At 40.6% G+C, this 21,872-nt stretch overlaps 1 protein-coding gene across 3 annotated transcripts in view; it reads right to left on the bottom strand.

The window, feature by feature from the left end:
• ARID5B (AT-rich interaction domain 5B) overlaps positions 1-21,872 on the bottom strand; it is a 191,971-nt gene that overhangs the window by 102,204 nt on the left and 67,895 nt on the right. The gene's annotated exons all lie outside the window — the stretch shown is intronic.

The raw sequence follows: 21,872 nt of genomic DNA, 5'->3' as shown, positions 1-21,872 counted from the left end.
ATATCATTATTTTATCAATAGGAAAATTCAGAATTTTGTTGAGCTTCTTTGTATTTCTTTCTACAGTTTTGTGTTGCTTTTATTTTGGATTATATAATCCTTTAGTGCTTGAAGCCTTCTAAAGGCCATCTGGCCCAAGAGAGATATCCATGGGTCTCCAGAACATCATCACCTGCTCTGCTGGTTGTTAGTGCTGTTCAGTGAATATATCTTGCTCCCCTTATGGTCCTGTGGAAAGACCACCCATTGAAGACAAGTGGCCATGTGACTGGTTATGGCCAGTGAAATATGGCAGAAGTGGGTGGCACCTTTAAGAGCCAGAGTGCAGCTAACCACACTGTCTCCCTCCCTTCGTTCCGGACATCTGTAATGGTTCAGATAGTGGCTACTCAGCCAGTTTTGGTCTTGAGTGAGGATAACATGGAATAAAGCACCTGGTTGGTCCTAAATGGATGCACAACATAAACACTTGTTGTTTCAAGTGGAGTCTGATTTGGAGGTTGTTTTTTGTAGTGTGATCTATCTCAGTGTGATTGATACACCCACCTTCTCCACCCTCCCCCCGACCCATACCCCCTATCTTCTAATGTTCCTCAAATCCATCTGGTAACTTGGCACAATTCAGAGAACCACACCGAGAGGACTCCCCAAGCATCCTTGTGAGAGCTCCATCAGAACCAACTTAACTCAGGAGAACATTTCAGCAACTTTAATGAAGCTCTCTCTTATAACGATCTTAATGCTTATTTACATGTCACCATATTTACAAAAACCAGATTCTGCATGGATTAATTTTTCTTTCATCTTAAGCTTGAGAAATGGCAACCTCCCCCTCCCCTTTGGTATCCTGCCATCTGCACAATGTCAAGCTGAATTTGGGCTCCATGACCCGGTTTGCCATCACTCTCTATAACCACACCATCAGGGCGTTCGCAAGCAATTCCCAGATATGTCACTTGCTTATCCAAAGGGAAAACACTCAATATTTCGAGCCTTTACCATGCTGCAGGGAATTGCACAAAACAGTTGTTAAGGATACCAACATTATCATGGCCATCTGGCAACCAGTGGGAGACGAATGAGGAAGGACAGAACATAATGATGGAACATAACCAGTACCAATGGAAGGTGCGCATGTGACCTTTTCAGATAGGAGGCCAATACCCAGATGTATTTCTAATTATGTTCACTTAGTTCCTCAGGCTGGAGGCTTCTTCCAGAATGGAGATGTTTAGCTGCTTTCAAGATGACATCTTTTAACAGTTTATGTTGCTTAGACTCCTGCCTGGTTTGTGGGTAGCCACTTCATCAGCTGGCACACTTAATTAAATGGAAATATGTTTACACTGAAGGCAAGTCCCCAATGAAAAATAGTTTGAAGATGCTGATACATGTCCCAAGGCATGCCCACTTGAGATTTCTACAGTGGACCAAGACACTAGCTCAAATTTGTGCTTTCTATAACGTGAAAAAAAGTGTTAGTGAAAATATTTATGAAAACATCTTCAGAATTCCAGAGTGTGTGAGTACTCTTTGAAGAACCAGCCTCTAATGTGTCAACTGCATTATTGCACTCTATTTGTCCAAGATGACCAAGATTTGTCCAAGATCATCTAAGATGACAGTCAGGGAGTATAACCATGAACCCCCAGGATTTATTTCAGCATGCTCAGCCCCTAACACCATCTCTGGTACATAGTAAAACCATAAAGATGCCTGATGATTTCACTACTGTGATGGGAGTGGTGGTGTATGTGTGGGGGGGATGGGGGCTGTACTAGTGTCTTTACACATTCTTGAAATGGAGACAGTCATACTTCTAAGGTTGAATGATGCGGGAAAAAGTGGATGTTTCAGAGTCGGTTTTATAGCAGAAGATGTCACCTGGACTCTTGGGACCACTTCAGCTCCTTCCTATTCCTTCATTCTCCATGAGGATGCCATCTCTGGGTTCTTCTTAATTATCTCTTCTGGATGAAATCAGTTCCTGGCTATGTTCTGTGCTTAGAAATGACTTATTTTTTTAACTCCCTCATCCTTGAAACATGTGTCTCTATTTCTTCACACAGTCTATAAAACACTAACCAAACCTTGAGTTCTTTTCTTTCTACTGGAAGAAAAAAAAGCAAATTTCCTCTGATCCCAAGTCATGGAAACACATGCTATGAACGATGTCCATTCATTCTGGAGATAGCGTCTCTAAGAATGTTCTGGGACTGCCCATATCAGAATCATACAGGAAAATGCAGGAAGCCAGAGAACCTTAAGAACCTCTGATTCAGAATGTCTAAGGCAGTGGCCCAGAAATTTATTATATCTCTGACAAGTTCCCAGATAGTTCATGTACATTAAAATATGAAAACACCACCTGAGTTTAGCTTTTTTGCATAGACTTACAATGATTTACTCGGTTGGGTTTTGATCTTTCTCTCCACACACACACACACACACACACACACACACACGCACGCACACACGCACGCACGCACGCACACGCACACACACACGCACACGCACACACACTTTTCTATTTTCAGGTTATGTTTCTGTCCAAAACCCCACTGTACCTGAAACAATACGGGACCAAATTCCCTTCTCCTTGCCACTTTACCAACATTGTTACACATATCACAGAAGACAGTGGATGTAAAAAAGCACTCTTAAACAAAAATATGAGGAACTGCTTTTCTGCTTAGAAAGCAGAGCAAAAATATTACTGCGATGGCTGGTGCTAATAAAACATTAAAATTTACAAAGGCCTTTCACACAACATATCTTTTGTTGCTGTTTCTCACAACAATGCTATTAGTGCCATGACACCTTGTTAATATTCCCTTAGAGATGGGAAAGTCCAGATTCAGACTCTATAGAGGTGCGATTATAACTCAACTTTTAAACTTCAAGTTTGATGAGCTTTTCATTATGACAAAATGTCAATAACATTATCCTTAGGGTAACATCTTGATTTCTTTTCCTATATGGGTGTGACTGAAGTAAATTATCTTTCCTTTGACATGTTGTTGTTGTTGAAGGGATTTAACTAATTTACAACATTAGGAGTGAGGATGGTGGTCTTTGATCAAATGAAATAGGAGACCTCTGTTTTATCCACAACTGTGGAATTCAGCCTGTTCTAAGTTAGAATTCTTCTACTCTGGTTAAGTTAGTGTTATTTTCGAATACCTCAAGTCCCATTGTAACAATTTAACAATGTTGACACACCTTCATGTTTATCAACTTTTCACTTTCTATCTACGTGATAGGAAGTCAAGCCAACTCTTAGGTTGTGCAAGCCTAGAATCCCTACCCCTGGCTGAGAGGTTAGCACAGCTGGGACCCGGTCTAATGTGGCAGTGCTTACTGATTTTTAAAAAAAAATCATTATAATTTTGTTGTATATGAACAGAACCATCTATTTGGAGCAGAATTTCAAAACTGTTTGGACAGGGGCAAATTTCCAACCTTACAATGCAATGTTCCCAGAGGAGCTGGCTTTAGTGTTTACAAAAAGCAGAAGCAGCCCATGAGACCCTGAGGACTCCTGTGCAGAGGTGAACAAGCATTCTAGGTGAGAGTCAAGATAAGATCCAGGGCAAAGGTGAGATCTGGAAGAACCAACAATTCATCTAGGTCAAAGTTTCATTGCGTGAAGATACCATGAGTCTCTCCTTTGTGGTTTAGGCAAAGGTTTCATGAACTGGAGAAACTTTTTTTTTTTCAAGGCTAAGTGTGGTCACTTTACTATGAAAGGTGAATATAAAACTATGGGTTTGGAAGTGCTTTCCAAGTCCAAAATTCTATGATCCTGTAACTCCCTCCTAAGCCTTTGCATTAAATTAACTTCTTCCTGACACAGCTACAAAAAAGTAAATTGTTCAACAGCTGTCATATTTTATTTTGCCCTAGTACGCTAAGAAACAGATAAAGCCAAACAATCCTTTTAAGAATTCTTTAAATTCCTCAGTTACTTCCTACCTCCTATGCATTTTATATACACATTAACAAACACTCCTATACAAAGTTACGCATGATACTGACAATAAGAGCTGACAATAAGGCTGTGTAGGACATTTCCCCCTTTCCAATTCATAATAGGTTTAGCAGATAAATTTAAGAATGAATAAAGAGTGGATAAATTGCACATTTGTTTAGCAAAAGACAAACAAAGTGTTCCTGGAACAAAGATTATCTTTCAGCCACACCCACATAGGGAAAGAAATCAAAGTATTACCCTAAGGAATCTTTCTCTAACACACACTAGTTGGCTGCAGTTGGTTGGGTTATATATACATTATTTGATTTCTGTCAACAGAAAATGACCAGCAATAAATTAATGGTACCAAAGACTGAAATTTCAGACCATAATTATGATGTTCTATTAAAATGCCATCCCATTCCTCAAGTACCCCTCCACCAAAAAAAAAAAAAAAAGAGTATGCTTATGAGTATGCCTATTTTAAAATGAAATATTCAAAGGGAATGAGTCCCTAAATTACTCAACCTCATTTCAACTTCAATGAAAAGAACTTCGCCTTTTAAAAGTTAATACCTAAAAGTACACTGCTTGTAATGCTCAACCAAAATTACTCTAATCCTGCGCTTATATCATAATTACACGTTTTGTTAACCTCTCTCAATGTCAATTTTTCACTTATTTATATATTTTCAAAGTCCAAAACAGAATTCCACTGAGAAACTATAATTATAACGTGAGACTCCACCCAAGCTTTTCAAACAGTAACTGTATACCATTGCTTTAATCCTCAGCATTGGGCTGGGGGTGGGAAGAAGGTGGGGGGAGAGGGTAAGAGCCCGCATTCATTCTGAATAGCATGTTGCTCAAGTCGTCTTTGTAAAAAGAGAGATGCATGAAATAGCAAACACAATGAATTAATGGAGCATTGACTTTCAAATATCCATAATGCTATTTTTTAAAACAGATAATGGTGGCCAAATGCACAGAAGGCTGAAAACATAAATTCCGGAGGAGAAATTTGCTTTTATCTCTTACACAACAATTTAGAAATGTAACTTTCTTTTTCATTTTAGGGGGAGGAGAGAAGGCTTGTTTCGGAAACATCACACTAGTATGCTTACTGAAAACCACTATAATCTACTTCTAACATCACAGTAAGCTTAAAAAAAAAAAAAAAAAGCTTAAAAAACCCTCGCACCAGGATTTTATAGAGCCTGGTGGAAAAAGTATGCATGTTCCTTCCTGCACCTAATTACCTCAAGTGAAAAATCTGCCAAGTATTTTGCCCTTTAGTTCTCTTAATCGTATTAGGGCAAATGCATTTGGATGCCAATAGAAACAAACATTTAAAGATTTTCACTTAAAAGATTCCAAATATGTATGAAGGTTATGTTTGAGACACAATGTCCCTAGTCCTTCAAGGATAATATACGGTGTTCTTTTTTTTGTTCCCCAAGCAAATATGAATTTGCTCATGTTATAAAACTTGATGTCTAGTTTTCAGACAATTTAAGTAAAATAAATGTCAATATGAGAGGCTCTTACAAAGATTTATGTTTCTTTCTGTTACTTTATTACATTAGGCATTCCTTTCTCAAAGCTTTATACTTTTCACTGTGCTCCTAGCAACAACCAACGGCAAAGCATCAACTTTATATACCTGGCACTGTTCCAATTCTTACTGCTATTGACAATTATATTGAAGTTTCCACTTAATTGCTGCTCTGTTGTGACACTGAATATTTGTCATAATTAGGCATTTCCTATTTTCCATCCATTCATTTTTGATTATTACTGAAAATGAATTTTTTTTTATTCCAGAAAACCTAAGCATGAAAATTCTACAGATAAGAGTAGCTACAGCTGTTACTATCATTACCAACATTGTAACATGCAGCAAAAAAAAAAAAAAAAAAAAAAGGCATATAATTTCTCGGAAGGTAATTTTCCTTTCAGTCTAAGTGCTCTTATTCATCTTACAGTTACTCAATGATTTCCTGTTCTAATTACAGGACATTATACAGAAAGACATTTGTAAAAGGAAAATGCAGCAGTGCCTATGACTACATAGCCTGACTGGTTGAAAGTGTTTAAAATTCAAAGCTGTACGTCAACTTTATCAATTTCTGATTACAACCTGTATAAATGTGTAATGTGTGTCCCTACATCTCTCATAAGGCAGTCAATTTAGGACCCAAACTTACTGCACATCAAAGGGGAAAATACAGTTACAGTTAAACTGATGTTGAAGAGTTAGGGTGCGGAAAGATCAGTTGTTTTTTTTTTTTCTTTTCCCTCATCAAAGCTGTTAAATTGGAGGCATGCCAAGACAAGGAGTGGAAAATATTAATGATAAAAATAAATTAAATGCCTGATTAAAAGGGAGAGAGAACAAGATTCCATCCGGAATAGAAATGAAAATGCCACAAACTATTTCATAAAAACAGACTGTGACGTAAATTGCACATCAGTATTGCACTGTTGTGGTTATTTTGAGAAATGGTTTGTACTGTAAGTCAGCTGGTGCTGCCCCACCCTTAATGGTTTTGTAATTCTCTACACAGTAAGCAAGTGGGGCAGCCCTCAGATCGCTAAGACAGAAAACAGACCTAGCCAAACAGAACTGACAATAAAAAGATAATGTCCTTTTAACATAACAGAACAAGAAGATTGGCTTTATTAACTAAAAAAAAAAAAACTATTTTAAATGGTCCCCAGCTTGCCATTTGTTTTGATAAATGGAAAGACAGATCTTCCCAGGATAGGCAACAAAAACATCACTTTAGAACTTAAAAAATGTGGGAAAATATGCCAGTTCAGGGTTGCAAACAGAACAAAGAATATTTCAAACACAAAAACCCAGGATTTTAACCAGCTGTTTCTAAAAGCAAACCACTTCAAATGGATGGCCACACAAATATAAAAATATGTGTTAATATGTTAATATCAGCTTTTGCCCTACTATTACTTCATCACCCAAAAAAGAAAACAACAGAAAGCTAAACTAAAACCAAGCATGCCATCATTTCGAGGAACAAATGAACCCACGGGGATGCAAAGCCAGCCTCCACCACCAAGCATCCACCAAGCAGTCACTGAATTCTAAGCCACATTTAAAAGCCTCATTAGATTTCTTCTTGAGAATTATGCGTGTGATACCCACATGGTTCATCTCAGACATTTAAAGGTCACACAAGACAGGGATTATGCAGCAGGTGTATCTACTGGTGAGATCACATGCCTAGACAGACCTGTAGGTAAAAGTGGTGACCACATCTGGGGTGTAATTCTAAGGGAACTGACCTGCCTTGACCTGCCTCCTGTTCACAGGGTTAACTGTTTAGCTACAAGTCAGCTATTTATTCTTAGTGACTGTCAGTGTCTGAAGAAGAGAATATAAAGAGCCCAGGAGACCACATAGGACCCAGAGCTTGGACAAAATTTCTCCTACTCTAAAATTGTGCCAAAAGTTTTCTCAGAGATTAATTTATGCATTTATTTATTTACTAGTGACTCAAGCAAGGCTATTATATTGGATTGGAACTTAGTTTAAGTCAACCCTCTCTTGGTTTACAGGAAGCTACTTTTAAGATTCAGTTAGCTCCTCTGGTTACCATGACAAAGCTGTTATAAGAGAGGGAAACCAGACCATCATTAGCACAATTGGTCTTAAAAAAATAGCTACACAACTTTTTATTTTTCAGTTTTTAGTTTATGTCTGCTGTCATTCCAAGAACCATAATACCATTACTGCAGCTGCCTTGTAGGCCTTTGACATTTGAGAGACCCTCCTGAACCCCCAAACTTATGAATAAACCTAACTAAAGTGAGATGCTGGACAGATCAATAGCTAAATGATTTAACTTCCACACATTAGGCTCTTAGCATGTAAGATGTGAATTTGTGCCTTAACAAAATGACTAATCACTATTTGTCCTGACTTTCATGGATGTGATTATTTCATAAGTAGTCAACACTGATCAGGCTAAATCTCATCATTTCCCACATGGTTTATATCTGGGGGGAAAAGTCTGTGTATGGAGTACTAATCCTAAAGGAAATCAGTCCTGAATATTCATTGGAAGGACTGATGCTGAAGCTGAAACTCCAATACTTTGGCCACCTGATGTGAAGAACTGACGCATTGGAAAAGACCCTGATGCTGGGAAAGATAGAAGGCAGGAGGAGAAGGGGACAACAGAGGATGAGATGGCTGAATGGCGACACTGACTCGATGAATATGAGTTTGAATAAGCTCTGGAAGCTGGTGATGGACAACGAAGCCTGGCGTGCTGCAGTCCATTCGGCTGCAAAGAGTCAGACATGACTGAGCAACTGAACCGAAATGAACTCATGAAGCACTAAACACCAAAAACTGTAAATTGATTCATGTTGATTACCTAATACCTACCATTTTGAAGCCCCATTCTATACATATATACATACATACACATGTGTATGTGTGTGTTTATATATACTTTATAATAGAACATATATCTGGAAAAAATAACATCACAGTATGGCTACTTTCATTAAAACTCTGTGGTCATTAAACATAATAAAATCAAATAACATTTAAGATCTTGCAAAGATGCTTCTGTTAGAGTCAGTGAAAATAAGAAAGGTATGAAATAATATGTTCAACCTCTTGCCTTTTGTTTAATAGCATTATTGAGATAGAAGTCACATAACACATAATTCATTCATTTAAAATGTACAAGCTCTCAGTATATTTAATTTTGCATCTATCACTATAATTAAATTTATAACATTTTCATTTTCCCAAAAGAACCCCTGTATCCCCTCATTCCACATCTCATTGCCCCTCATCAATTCTAGGCAACTACTAACCTACTTTCTACCTCTATAAATTTGCCTATTCTGGACATTTAATATAAATGGATTCACACAATATGTAGTCCTTTATAACAGCTTCTATCACTTAGCATAATGTTTTCAAGGTTCATACATATTGTAGAGTATATCACTATTTCAAGGCTTCCCAGGTAAAGAATCTGCCTGCAGTACAGGAGATGTGAGTTCAGTTCCTGGGTTGGGAAGATCCCCTGGAGAAGGAAATGGCAACCTACTCCAATATTTTTGCCTGGGAAGTCCCATGGACAGAGGAATCTGATGGGCTACAGTCCTTGGGTTGCAAAAGAGTGGGACACAACTGAGCAACTAAACAACAATCAGCATTTCATTTCTTTTTATTCTTAATAATATTCCATTGTATGGATATATCACATTTTATCTATCCATTCCATCAAGTGATGAGACATTTGGATTATTTCCACTCTTTGGCTATTAAGGATAATGCTGCTATCAACATCTGTGTAAAGTTTTTGTGTGGGTATATGTTTTCATTTTTCTTGTGTATGTATACCTAGGAATAAAACTGACAGGTCATATGGTAATTCTACATTTGCCCTTTTAAAGAACTACCAGACTGTAACTGTTTTCCAGTGTGGCTACACCATTTCACATTCTCTTCAACAGTGTATGAGGTTTCTGATATGTCCACATCTTTTCTAGCACTTGCTATTATTTGTCATTATTTGTCTTTTTGACAGCCATCCTGTACGCTGTGAAGAGATATCCCATGTTGTCTTGTCTAATGTCTAAAAATCATTAACAGTGGGTACACCTAGATTGTGACATTATCTGGGATTCTTATTTTCTTTGTTTGTCTGCATTTTAATGTGCAACTTTTTTTTTTTTTTAAGATGTGGACACCTGGCAAAGTGTGTTAGCCACTCAGTTGTATCTGACTCTTTGTGACCCCACTGACTGTAGCCTGCCAGGCTCCTCTGTCCATGGAATTCTCCAGGCAGGAATACTGGAGTGGGTAGCCATTCCCTTCTCCAGGGGATCTTCTGAACCCCAGGTCTCCTGTATTGCAGGCAGATTCTTTACCATCTGAGCCACCAGGGAAGCACAGGAACATCTGGCAAATTTATATGGAATTTCAAGAGATCTCAAGTAGTTACTTTTAAGGAAGAACAAAACTGGAGGACTTACACTGTCCTATTTCAAAACTTACTAAAAAGCTACAGCAATCAAAGCAGTGTGGTACCGGCATAAGGTTCAAATGTGATCCAACAGAATAAAGAATCCAGAAATAAACTTATAAATCTTTTGACAGGGTGCCAAGACTATTCAATGGGAAAAGACAGTTTTTTTCAACAAATGATGTGGGTGAAAACTAAGTATTGATAGGAAAAGAATGCATTTGACCCTTACCTCACACCACATACAACTAACTCAAAATTTATCAAAGACTCAAATTTAAGAGTTAAGACTACAAAACACAGGAGGAAATCTTCATAACCTTGGATTTCACAATGTCCTCTTAAGCATAACACCAAAAGTGTAGGCAAGAAGAACAAAAAATAAACTGGACTTCTTCAAAATTTAAAACTGTTGTGTACCAAAGGACACTATCAAAAAAGTGAAAAGACAACCCACAGGACAGGAGAAAATTTTTGCAAATCATATAGTAAATGAAGAATTAAAATACAGAAAACAAATAGCTCTTAAAACAGCAAAAAGGGAAACAATTCCATTTAAAATAGATATTTCTCCAGAGAAGTTATACAAATGGCACATGAAAAATTACTAATATCATTACTAACAAAATGCAAACCAAAATCATAGATACTACTTCATACCTATTAGCAATACTATTATTACTTAAAACATAAACAAAAACAAAAACAATAAACTCCAAATGCTGGCGAGGATGTTGAAAAACCGGAACCCTGATACTTTGCTGGTGAAAATGTAAAATAACGACAGTGAAAAACAGTCTGGAAGTTCCTTAAAAAGTTACATATTGAATGATCCTACGACCTAGTAATTCCACTCCTAGGTATATATTCCAAAGAATTAAAAACAAGAACTCAAACAGATACCTGTACATCAACATTAACAGCAGCATTAATTATGAGAGCCAAAAAGTAGAAACTCAAGTGTCCAGCAACAGATAAACAGTGTGGTTATGCATGCAATGGAGTATTATTTAGCCATAAAAAGGAATGACGTTCTGATACATGCAACAATGAATGAATTTTGAAAACATTATGCTAAGTAAAATAAGCCAGACAAAGGCAAGATAATGTATGATTCTATTTCATATGAAGTATCTAGAATAGGCCAGTTCTGACAGAGGGTAGAATAGAGGTTTCCAGGGGCTGGGGCTAGGGCCAGAGGCCGGGGATGGGGAGTTACTGCTTAGTGGGTACAGAGTTTCTGTTTAGGATGATGAAGAAGCTGGAACTAGACGGTGGTAATGGTTGTACAACACCAGGAATGCACTTGGCGTCACTGAATTTTACATTTAAAAATGGTTACAGTGGTAAATGTTATATGCATACATTTTATGCAGGTTTTTTTAAAAGGAGGACTACATGGCAAGGGTTATATTTTCTTCCTGGATGCACTCTTCATTGCTTCTTGAAAGGAAAAGAGGTGTCTCTCCAACCAGTAACTAAACTATCAACTCCTGGAGGGCACAGTCAGTGTCCTAATTTCTTGTTATCCCTCCTAGATCTTTGAAGGGCCATTGAAAAATGTCAATTGTCTATAGACAGTATTGCAGTTAATATCTGAACATCTGGTCAACAAGTAAGAGCTGTCATATGTCATTAGTTCACTCTAAGCTCTGGACCAGCAGCTCTTCCCAAAAGGCTGAAAGAACCTAGAGAAAGTTACCCTCCCAACTGCGCTGCACCCACTGCCCTTTTAGATGATGGGGCCTGAGTTTAGGCGGTCATCTCATCCTTCGACTTTTTAAGAAATAACATCACCACTGAGGGGTGTGTGGACCACCCTCAAAGAGCCGAGCCATCTCCACACAGCTGCACTGACCTCTAGGAGTTCACATCCTCAGGTGACAAGAAACACCTGGATTGTACTGTTTCCTCGTAAATCATCACAGACCTTCTGGAGTGGCTTAATGGGGAGGGTAAAATGCCTTTCTCCTACCACTGCTGCTGCTGCTAAGTCACTTCAGTCGTGTCCGACTCTGTGCGACCCCATAGACAGCAGCCCACCAGGCTCCCTGCCCCTTGGATTCTCCAGGCAGGAACACTGGAGTGGGTTGCCATTTCCTTCTCCAGTGCATGAAAGTGAAAAGTGAAAGGGAAGTCTCTCAGTCAAGTCCAACTCTTGGTGACCCCATGGACTGCAGCCCACCAGGCTCCTCTGTCCATGGGATTTTCCAGGCAAGAGTACTGGAGTGGGGTGCCATTGCCTTCTCTGTCTCCTACCACTGGCTCATCTTAAATCAGAGGTCTTCAAACTGGTGAACCCCTGGACCCAGAGGGTCCAGGAAGGCTTTCCTAGGAGCATCTACACAGGTACGGGACACATGTTCAAGACATGTTTCACTCCCTACTCCATTCATTTCCCAACAGTGAGCCTGCGCTCAACACAGCCAACCTCCTTTTCCATCTAGTATGCCATCTTACGACCACTGAAGAGATCAATCAAAATACTGGTTTGGGAGAAGCCTACTTTATTGATATATTAAAGCACAGTAAACTGTAGGTTTTGATCTTCCCCCCCTTTACACATATTTCCATTAAAGGAGAAGCTTGGCAGTAGAAATAGAGTACCTTGGCCTGCATTAAGATGCTCTGAATTCAGAAAAGCCAGAGCAATAAAGGTTAATGGTGCTGATCCCTTTAAAATACAGCTGGAATGTTCTACGAGGCTACCAGATTTTTAAAAATAATCTAGACAAAAACCTAAGGATAAAAACTTACATGATTCATACTGGAACTGTTGTACTTTAATAAACATAGACTTTATTATTTAAGATTTCCTCAAATTATATATAATATTTATTCTAATTATAGTCAGTCACCATCTTATTCCATCCCATATCATGTTTAACACTTTCTTTGCCTGTTAACAAAAAATTCATTCAAATTTATGATAAAAAATGTTAAATGCCTACTCAAAATTGAGAAAAGACATGATTTCTGAAAGCTCTTTTAGAGCAGCACTATTCAATAGAAACATTGTGAGCCAAATATGTAATTAAACATTAAAAAGTAATAAAGCAGGTGAAATTAATTTTGATGGTCTATTTTTATCTGTTTCAGCACTAGTCTTTTACTATTAAAAGTAATAATTCAATGAATATTTTGTCTCTCCCCTTTATTGATATAATTGATGTATAACAACTTAAGCTATACAACATAACAACTTGATATATATATATATATATATACACATGCATGTGTATATATATATATATAATGAGAATACTTTGTCTTAGGTCATAGTGTAAATTCAAATTTTTTTAGGGTACATTTTAAAAATTAGTTTATCTAACTCAATACATCAAAACCAGTATTTCAACATGAGCAATGCAAAGAATTACTAATGAGATATTCTACATCATTTTTTCAAATTAAGTTTTAAAAATCTGTATTTTACATTTGCAGCATCTCAACTAGGACAAGTCACATTTCGGGGCTTTGCAGCCACATGGAGCTTGTAGCTGATATTGGACGGCAGAGCTTTAGAGAGTCCACCAGGAAGGAAACCTGAAGACCGCTATGTCAGACACCTTGGACCTAAAAAGGCAGCTGGGATGACTGGCCTATTCTGGGCACTTGGCACAATCCCCACAGTGCCTTTCAGTCCCGGACTCTAGGATCCCACCATCTTAAGAAAAAAGGATCAGAAACCCAACTGGGAGAAGAGAACAAAACAGGAAGAAAAGCCATTTCTGTGACTGTTATTTCATTGTTCTAATAACCAAAACCCCAATGAAGGCCAGAGATCGCAAGCAACTCTGTGTCGTTATTTTAATAGAGATCCTCACTTGCCACCCTTCGTTTTCGGTGAATGATAAAAAGCAAATCAAAGTTAAAAAAACATTAAAGCTTCAACTATAAAACCCAGCAAGAGCCCTCTCTTCCGGGTTCCGTCTATTCTCCTGCTGACGAGCTACAAGTTTCCCGGCACCATGTCCACAGACTGTCTGTTCTGTGTCCTGTCACAATACCAGGAGAACACTGGTTGTTCAGAATGGGTATATTTTTTTATCTTTTTTTTCCTCCTAGTGTGCACAATACAAAAATTAGTTTAACATCTGAAAGAATGAAATACTTCTAAAACCTAATGGAAACTGAAGCTGCTATTCAATCTCACAGCAATGCAGTCACATAAAAACTCTGGTACCTTCTAACGTGCTCTCCCACAGCACACTGAGGGGGAACATCATTGCAAGGCACTGATGTGGATATGCTCTGCTTTACTTCCTTTTGTACAGGGTTAGTAGTGAGTATACCAATGGAAGACTTCAGGAGGAAGAATCTGGTTTATTCACATTTCCCATAATCCTTGTCATCCACTGAAAATCATTTCCACTGCAAATGTCTTCCTTTCCCTGAGTTATAATATCCAAACAGACTTCCGTTTTCTCATAAAAGACACAATAAACAAATTGCTGGTGACTAATATATTAATTCCAGTAATAATTCTGTGGTTTCATACATGAGTTGCTGGTCCTACCGATCTCTGTTCTGGGCACCTGTTGGGTGTTTCTGTGATATGGTTTATGGTAGAGGATGGGCTGCCAAATCCAGTCTGAAGCCAGTTTGTGTGAACAAAGTTTTATTGCAACACAGTCATGCCTATTCACTGATACACTGCACACAGCTGCTGTCATGCTATAGCGGTGGATTTGTGTAGCAGAAGAGACCTTACGGCCCGCCAGTCTGAAAAACTTACTCTTTGCCTCTGTGAACCTCTGCTCTGGATAATGGATGATTGTTTCCAGAAACTTGTTACTTGGATCACTGACATCACCTTAGTTCCTAAGATGCAGTTACTCTGACACTACACTGACCTTATTTGTTCATGTTGGGCTCCTCTTTCTGGTCCATGGGATCTTTGGAGGTCAGGAAATGGGTAGAAGTTCCACCCATTTAACCATGTCCTAACATCACAGAGAAGTGAAGCACATGGTAGGCTTCCAATTCATGTTCATTTCGATTAATTAATTAATTGTTTTCTGGTTAGTCACCATTTGGCGTCCCCTACTTATACCCTACTCCCAGATTCATTTCCCAGTCCCTCTGTCTCGCTGTGTGACCCCTGAAGGTTGTATCACAGGTCTCCCTTGCACCCTGGCTTTTGCTTAGTTGAGCAGATGGAAGACACAGCAGGAGATCAGGTGGAGGAAAAGAGAGAAGTTGGGCTATTTCTCCCCCGCTGCCCTCCGCTTCAACACCACAGTTCTGGCTGTGGCTTCAGGCCTGCACCACGGTAGGTCCCTCGTGATTCGCGCTTCCACCAAAACCCCTCTTGATTCCTCTGTATGGCCCCTGGGTACCTCAACTGTCCCTCTTGGTTCTTTTTGCCCTAACCACACCTCTATAAATCTTCTCAATTAACTCTCTCCAACTGAATCCTCAGAGGAAATCTGTTTTTTTCCCTTAACCTGGAGAGAGATTCCTCCATGGTTCTCATTTGGCAAGTGGTAGGATGTTCCCACAGAGAAAGGAAAGGCTACCCACTCCAGTATCCTTGCCTGGAGAACCCCATGGACAGAGGAGCCTGGTGGGCTAGAGTCCATAGGGTCACAAAGCAATTTAGCTTTAGGTCAAGACTGAAGCAATTTAGCACACACAGAATGTCCCCATTCTCAGAGGTTAAATGAAACCCAAGAAAGGGCATGTGTCCTGTGAGTGACTGCATTAGGATCACTGAGGGGTGTGTTAAAATAAAGATTCCCGGGGGCCCCCTCCTGCCATGCTGAACAAGGACGCCTGAGCTGTGTCTCTGTATCTGGGCTTTGTAACAGCTACTCCTGTGGTTGCCACACCCCCATTGAAAGAGATGAAGACACTCAGGTGTTGGGGCAGGACGGAAATATGAAACAGAAAATCAATTTGAAGCAACTATAGTGTACCTGAAAAGTCCTGAAGTCAGGTGTATAAATACAGAACTATTAAGCCGAAAAGGAGGTGAGAGCTCACTATCAGAAGGTCAGAGGGACTGGTAATGTTTACCACGGGAATTACCCACTTCTGTTGATAATACAGGTTTCCCAGGCAGCACATTGGTAAAAGAATCCACCTGCCCATGCAGGAGATGCAAGAGACACCTGTTTGATCCCTGGGTGGGGAAGATCCCGGAATGGCTACCCAATCCAGTATTCTTGCCTGGAGAATTCCATGGACAGAGAAGCCTGGCAGGCCATAAGCCACAGGGTCGCAAAGAGTCTGACACTAATGAGTAACTGAGTACACACGCACACACACTTGGTAACACAGGTTAAGCCCTTTAAAGGCTACATATTTCAAAATCACATATTCCATAAGACTGGCTTCAACAGCTTGCCTACTCATGAGTACAGGAATAGCAGTGGGCAGAAAGATCAATTGCTCGGAAAGTTTAGAAACTATGAACCCCGTAGGTTCAATCATTTGTAGAATTTAACAAGGTAGAGGGTGTGAAAGACAGAGTAGCCGGGCAAGATGTTTACTAACTACTAAAGATACGATCTAGGAAATGAGCAATGATGACCTCTCAGAGACTTGGTTCCTAATCTGGAAAATGGGCATAAAAATAGTGCTTCCCAGGAGGACAGACTGAGTTGAAAAATTAAAAAGTATTGAAGCTAGGTACGTCCCTGGTGGTCCAGCGGTGAAGACTCAGTGCTCCCAGTGCTGGAGGCCGGGGTTTGATCCCTGACCAGGGAACTATTATAGATCCCACATACCACAACTAAGGGTTTGCATGCCACAACTAAAACCCAATGCAGCCGAATATATAAGTAAATATATATTTTTAAATATTGACTCTAATGTACACTCTATAGATAATCACTATTACTAGTGAAAGTCGCTCAGTTGTGTCCAGCTCTTTGCGACCCCATGGACTATACAGTCCATGGAATTCTCCAGACCAGAATACTGGAGTGGGTAGCCTTTCCCTTCTCCGGTGGATCGTCCCAACCCAGGGATCAAACCCAGGCCTCCCACGTTGCAGGCGGATTCTTTGCCAGCTGAACTACAAGGGAAGCCCAAGAATACTAAAGTGGGTAGACTATCCCTTCTCCAGCGGATCTTCCTGGCCCAGGAAATTGAACCAGGGTCTCCTGCATTGCAGGCGGATTCTTTACCAACTGAGCTATCAGCGAAGTTGCAAATCATCCCCTCACATATTCCAAAGAACACTAGCTTGTGGGGAGAAAAGGGAGCACATTCTCAAAAGTTTTATGAAAAAAGGGGTACCATAGAGTGAAAAGCATTGAATTTAACACAACTCCATAGACAGTCTCCTCAGGGCATTTGACAAGCTAAGGGGCATTTTAGCCAACAGGAGGAATTAAACTCCCTCTGCTGAATTTATTTTACCATGAAATCCTCTCACCTGCTTCCTTTCCTCCTTGCCAACACCACTCCCCTCCACCTCCCCGCCTCCTTTTTCTGGTCATTCATGGCTCCTCTCAACAGACTAGTGTTTCTCTGATCACATTTTGGGGACAGGATGGGAGTATGCACCCAAATGTTGATCATGGCAATCCCTCAAGCCCCCTTCACTCGCCTCTTGCACACACAGCCTGCTTAATGCTGTGTAATTACAAATAGTTTATCATGCATAGTGTAGTCACTCATTTGTATAACACTTTAGAATTTATAACACCCCTTCACACGCTTAGATTCGCTTAATCCTCCCAGAACCCCCCTGGAAGTCCATACGGATACACCTGTTTTATACAAGAGAACAGAAACACAACGAGGTAAATAACTCGCCCAAGGCCACCCACCTAACAGCAGGGATAGGTCATCAAGCATTAAGGGTCACTCCATCCCCATCACACTCCACCTGCCTTCTGCTTGGCCCCCAGCCTCCGAGAGGGGTTACAGCAGATTCACGGGAATCTGAGAGAAGCTCTGAGACTGTCCAGTGGGCTGATAACCTTGAAAATCCTTGTGATTTTCTGAACAAATGAGAAGCACATTTCTCATGTCAGGTTGTACTATCCAAGGAGTCTTTCCAGTCTCATGTCTCCAGGCTCAAAACAATCCCCCAAGGAAGCCTGATTTTGCCTTATTTGGAAGATAATCTTGGAAAGAGACTGCTGTTGTATAAAACACCCTTCATTGGCGCACTTCTCCACTTTTAACCCCTCAGCGAGTAAACTATTTAGGCTCAGTGAATCCAACGGCACTATTCTCTCATTAATTCTCTCACTATACTCTCCTCTCCTGTCTGGATCCCAAGACCAAGACCCACAAACCATCCCACCCTCATCGCACACATGGCTCACAACTGCACCCTCTGCAACCTGGAAAAGATAGCATTCAACACTGAAATGGCCATCCATCCACTGACTGATCTGACTCCACTTCCTGTGGATTAGGAGGAGGCAATGGAGGAGGCCAGAGGTCAAAGACCTGGTGGCCTTGCCCTCAAGGGTGTGCAGCCTAGTCTACCGGGCGGCAGGCATGTGAGCAAACGCACCAGTAAGTGCTCTGACTGGTCACGGCAGAGGAGGCACACTGGTGGCCAAAGGAACATCAAGAAGGGCTTCTGGGGACCTCCCTGCTGCGCCAGCAGCCAAGACTCTGCACTCCCAACATAGGGGAACTGAGTTCCCCTGGTCAGTGAACTAGATCCCATAAGCCAAATAAATAAATGAATAAACATTAAATTTTTTTTTCACTTAGAAATGAAAATAATAGCTTTCAAAAGAGAAAGCTTGAGCTGACGTTTGAAGAATAAATGGACACTCTCTAAAGCAGATAAAAACACCATCCCATCCTGAGCTCTTTCTATGTGGTAGTCATAAACACATCTTTGTCCTCCCCTAGACAACCCTACAGCAATTATTACTATCCCCATTTTCCAGATGAGGAGACTGATGCGTAAAATCATGAAGTGACTTGCAGCAGTGGCTCTGCTCAGGAGGCTGCAAGAATGGATTTGAGCCCAGGTCTGCCTGCCATTACGGACTCAAAAGGAGAGAGTGGTGGTGGGTAAAATAGTTTCAACAAAAGGAGGCGTTTAAAAAATACAATTTGGATTCTGATCAGGTTTACAAAGAAAAAAAAAAACCCAGATACATCGGCTAGGTTGCCTACAACTTAAATGCTTCCTTTTTCATTTTTATTTCTGGGGCTTGGCTTGCCACCTTCATTGGGTAAGCCCAGCACACTCCATCCACATAGTCAAGATCGCTTTTAATCAGGAAGGGTATTATTAGTATATTCTGCCTCAACTGAAACGCAAACTCAATTTGAGTTTTTCCTCAGCTGGGACATGGACAGAGACCATCCAGATAATAGGTGTTATCGTTCATGAGGCCAAGGCAGAACCAATATGTAGCTAAATGCCATTCACAAAGCAAATTTAACAGCTCCGCTTAGCAATTCTTCAAAACCAAGATGATTTCAACAGTCTCTGAACACCAGCCAAGATGCCACCAAAGCATACTTAAATACCAGCAAATATTACATAAGATAAAAATTCCATGTTTGTCGCCTTCTTTGACTTAAAACCACCTGTCTCTCCCCTACCTTAAGACAGTGAAAGTAACTCAGTCATGTCTGACTCTTGTGACCCCCTGGACTGCAGCCTGCCAGGCTCCTTTGTCCATGGGATTCTTCAGGCAATACTGGAATGGATTGCTATTTCCTTCTCCAGGGGATCTTCCCAACCCAGGAATCGGACCCAAGTCTCCTACAATGCAGGCAGATTCTTTACGCACTGAGCTATGAGGGAAGCCCAAGACAAAGCCACTGCAATTCTTCAATTTTCAATGGGAGGAGGAAAGGAAGGGGGTTGCATGGGGAAAACAGAGCTCGGGTTTTGCCGAAAATTAGCATCCATCTTCCACCAACACTTTTTATTGGCTGTTAAGCTTTCAGGTCCTTGCTTCAAGTCCAATGGGACACTCCAAACACCCTTTCCTTGCTCCAGTAACAAACCTTGAAGCCTAGAGGACCTCTGACACCAGCTGTGCTAAGGACTGAGTCAAAGGCACACATGAACAGCATCTGAAAAAGCCTCAGTACTTGAAAGCCAGGTCAGAAGCCCTGAGATTCATCAGTCTTTCCCCAGCCTTCAAATTGATTAGATTCTTTAAAGGCATCCCTGTTCTTTCTGCTTAGGTAGCCTATGTCTAGATTAACAAGCGACATAATTTACCACCTTGGGGAGTAATATTTTGTATTATAAGTTTGCTCAAGCTTATCTGGAGATAAAAATCTCATCCTTCCATGCACAATAAGAACCCAAACAAGGGGCTTCCAAGCCCACCATGTAACCAGGAGGCTGCATCTCATCTCATCTTTCTCTAAGAGAGCAGGACTTCAGAGCTTGGACAAATGTCCCCACGCACCGGTCAGTGGAAGAGATTCTTCCAGTGTATCTTGCCACCACGTGGTATCTTGGGTTAAGATGCTCTTCTGTAAGCGCTCCTCAATGAGTTATTCCTTCACATAGAACCATGAAGAGACCAGGTTTCTTCAGTCAAAAGAAATGAGATGATTCTCTTATCTTCGCTCACACAGTCTTTAGAAAAATTTTTTAAATTTCAGAATGAACATATAAATATATCCTTGGTGTAAAAGGTGATGTGAAGACTCCCTTGACCTCAAACTTGACCTCACAAATCCTCAAACTTTAAGGGAACTTTTCACTTCCATTCAATCAAGCCTTCTGGAAAACAGCTGGTCTCAAATCACAAGGGGGCCTGCAGGAGGACAGAGAGCTGGTCCAGTGATGCTGCTCCATCGAAGGTGTCCGACTCTTCCAAACATCACGGTGAAATGATGGCTCTCTCAGCTATTGCAGAGTACAATTTACTTAATACAGACCCCAACAGTTCGCCCCTGCACAGCACACTGAGACAAGCCTGAGCACACCGCAAAATGCCAGTCTGTGTGAAGGGACCCAGCTCCATCTAACCCCAGCTCCCTAGCTGTGGTACTGCTTCTTCCAACACATGCAGAAGAGAGAATGATTACACTTTGTTCAAAGTGTCTCATTACACTGATTTAAATAAGATTTCTAAACCTGCAAAGAGAGGAATCATTTTGAAATGCCATTTGTTTCAAACAAGCCTCTCTTAAGACAGTTAGTGAGATTTTCCAGAAACTCAGGTTGGTGGGGACCGAAGCCATCTCCTCTGACATGGACGGCTGACAGAAGATAGTGGAGTTTAGTAACACCCAAGTCAGGTGTTTCTTTTCTGCTTAACGCATCCCCTTATGCCCCAGAGAATGTAACAGACAGGTGTTAAGAGACCTGCACTGAAGAATATTCAGCCTAGGCCTTCAGGAGATGGTAAATCTGGTGGCAAACTTGCTTCATCTCTGACAACGTTCAAGTGCCACTGACTCGGAATCATTTTCTGAGAAGATCTCACCCACCTGGACAGGTAAGATATAGTCCAGTTTGCAAAATGCCAAGCATGTTTCCTGACGTTTACTAACACTGCTGTCATCGCAAGGCTTAATGCCATACTAAAGTAAAATGCAAATATTAATAAGAATCTTTCGGCTTGCTGTCTAGTTCAGTGATCTAACACTGTCCTCCTAGAGTCCAGCTGCTTTGTATTGAACACACACTATTGACAGGCGAGTGCTAAGCCTTAAATGTGTATTTACTCACTTCAGCAACCCTGGGAGGGATACATTTACCACTTCCATTTTATGGATGAGGAAATTGAGGCTTAGAGAGATTAGGCAGCTTGGTCAAGGTCACTCTGGAACCCAGGTCTGCCTGATTCCATAGCCCCTGGCCATAACCACTGCTTAGGACTTCTGAGAGAAGTCTACCCCCAGATAAGCCTGTGACACAAAGGGGCCTGCCACTGAAAGCATGGAGCCTTGCGCTCACCCTCGGCAGCAGAGATGCCCAG

Source organism: Ovis aries, chromosome 25, assembly GCF_016772045.2.
Source record: "Ovis aries strain OAR_USU_Benz2616 breed Rambouillet chromosome 25, ARS-UI_Ramb_v3.0, whole genome shotgun sequence".
Classification (NCBI taxonomy): Eukaryota; Metazoa; Chordata; class Mammalia; order Artiodactyla; family Bovidae; genus Ovis; species Ovis aries.
The sequence above is the reverse complement of the archived record's forward strand: the minus strand, read 5'-3'. Positions and strand labels throughout refer to the sequence as shown.